We start from the raw sequence: 647 nt of genomic DNA on the forward strand, positions 1-647 counted from the left end.
TTGGAACTACAAGTGTTTGGCTTTGTCAAAGCGTGTTTACTACTGGTTTAATAGTGTTTGATGCTGGCTAGAAACAAGTATGGTATCGTACCTGACTCCATTGGGTCGAGCTCTTTTCGAGCCCTTTTACAAATCCATGATACTCGGTATCAAAAAGAGGCATTTTGCCTCCTGTAAGGCGAGTGATGGCCAACCTTCAAATCTTCCAAGTGTGATTTGTTAGGCTTTTCTATGCCCATAACAATCTGTCGTAATCGTACTTAACTATAAATGGAGGTATTTCGCCTCCTTTAACATGGAAACATCGTCGTACGTGGTTGAATGCCAGGAAAAGGCGGCATTCTGCTTCCTTTTATCGCGAAAGGGTTAACGTTTTCGTGAACGAGCATTTTTGACCTGGCTATAGTATACTTTAGAAGGTCAAATCATTAGCCCGTCAAAGGGTACATTTTGCTCCTTACCATAAACCACGGTACTACAGAAAATCTTCTGCAAATCCTTGTAGTTCAAGAAGAAAAAAACGATTCGCCTCGTCCACACACAAAAAATAGTGAAAGGGGGCATTTTGCCCGCACGAGTGGTACGTGAGCACACACCCTCCAAAGGGGGCAAATGCCCTCATTCACCACGAAAGGGTTGATAAAAAA

This window comes from Phytophthora parasitica, assembly GCF_000247585.1.
Source record: "Phytophthora parasitica INRA-310 unplaced genomic scaffold supercont2.13, whole genome shotgun sequence".
NCBI lineage: Eukaryota > Oomycota > Peronosporomycetes > Peronosporales > Peronosporaceae > Phytophthora > Phytophthora nicotianae.